At 47.5% G+C, this 1,822-nt stretch overlaps 1 protein-coding gene across 4 annotated transcripts in view; it reads right to left on the reverse strand.

Moving 5' to 3' along the window:
• EPHA7 (EPH receptor A7) overlaps positions 1 to 1,822 on the reverse strand; it is a 166,785-nt gene that overhangs the window by 119,109 nt on the left and 45,854 nt on the right. The window lies entirely within an intron of this gene.

The raw sequence follows: 1,822 nt of genomic DNA on the forward strand, positions 1-1,822 counted from the left end.
GGTTAATGGTTGGACTTGATGATCTTAAAGGTCTTTTCCAACCTAAATGATTCTATGATTCTATGGTATTAAAGGTAGAAATGTACAGTGGAATCTGAAAGTACTGGTTACTAGGTAGGACCTGTTATTTTTTCCTCTTCTACTGATTTTTTTAAGCAACTCCATTATTTTAGAATCTTTTAGCCTCATTACCTCAAATCAAACAAACAAAAAAAGACCATCTCACTCTAAATAGCAACCTCATTACACAGCACAACTGCAACACAACTACAGGACAATGACCTTTTATACGGAGCAGTGGACGTGTCCCGTGACATGAGCATCTCTAATGCCTATTAAGCCCCCCAAAGTCTCTCATCTCCCTTGCCAAATGAACAGTCACAGTCTTGCCAGTCTGGCTGTCCGAGTCCTCTGGTCAGTAAATCACTGTGTTTTTCACCAAACCCCACAAAAGCAGTTCCAAATACCTGCAAAAAACCTCTCACTCCCTGGCTGCCCCTTTTCTCCCTTCCTGGGAGTAACACCAAGAAACTTTCGGGAGAACAAACACGAACTCATGAAGAGAAGACTAGTGATAGCTTTTCTGGTGGAGCTCCTTCTAAATTATCATCAGAGGAAGAGTGGAAATAGGGGTAAGTTTTGGTCTATCATAGACATGTCAGCCAGATCTGCCAGCCAAAGAGAACTAGGTATGCAGAGATTGAAGTTTCCAGCTTGCCTCTCATCCTTCAGAGCTGTTCCTCAATGGACAAGTCCCATGGCCGTGGGGGACAGATGGCTTACGCTGCCCCAGGAAGAGCAGATGCCTGCAGCTAGGCACTTCTCAGGCTGCCTACAGACTGGATCTGCACCTCTGAGACTTTCCAGGAGAGTCCGTACGTTGACCTGCCTACCTGATCCCAACCATGGGCAGGCATGGGTGGGACAGTGTTTGCTCAAGCCAGCTGGAGGATACCAGGCCAAGTTTTCCATCCCAAGTTGCCATGAAGTTCACCTAACACTTGTCTCTAAAAGCCTGGACACTCAGCCAGTCTGGTTTTGCTCAAAGGCTCAACACTGGTGTCCAAAATACAATGTAGATGCACCTATGCTGACAAAGGAGTTCCCCAACAGCAATCTACTTCTGCAAGACAATAAAAATACTTTATTATACAGTCACGATCATACACGTTACTAAAGCCTTATTTACAAAACCTCCTGACGTACTACTGTAAAACTAACTTTGTGCTGTTAGTTTTATTGGTTCCTCAATCCAGTTCACTCTACAGCTGCTAAATGTCTGTGAAGGCACAGTACAGGAGCAGGGGGCTGGGAAATGGTGGAAACACTTCTTTCAGCAGCAATGACCTCGGTGCCGGGGAAGATTATGGAGCAGTTCATCTTGAGGGTGCTCACAAGGCATGAGCGGGACAACCAGGGCATCAGGCCCAGCCAGCACGGGTTCATGAGAGGCAGGTCCTGCTTGACCAACCTGATCTCCTTCTATGACCAGGTGACCCGCCTAGTGGACGAGGGAAAGGCTGTGGACGTGGTCTACCTGGACTTCAGTAAGGCCTTTGACACTGTCTCCCACAGCATTCTCCTAGAGAAGCTGGCGGCTCACAGCTTAGACAGGTGTACTCTTTGCTGGGTCAAAAACTGGCTGGACGGCCGGGCCCAGAGAGTTGTGGTGAATGGAGTTAAATCTAGTTGGCAGCCGGTCACAAGTGGTCCCCCCCCAGGGCTCAGTTTTGGGGCCAGTCTTGTTCAATAACTTTATCAATGATCTGGATGAGGGGATCGAGTGCACCCTCAGTAAGTTTGCAGACGACACCAAGTTGGG

The sequence above is a fragment of the Pygoscelis adeliae genome, unplaced genomic scaffold, assembly GCF_000699105.1.
Source record: "Pygoscelis adeliae isolate BGI_AS28 unplaced genomic scaffold, ASM69910v1 Scaffold41, whole genome shotgun sequence".
Lineage (NCBI taxonomy): Eukaryota > Metazoa > Chordata > Aves > Sphenisciformes > Spheniscidae > Pygoscelis > Pygoscelis adeliae.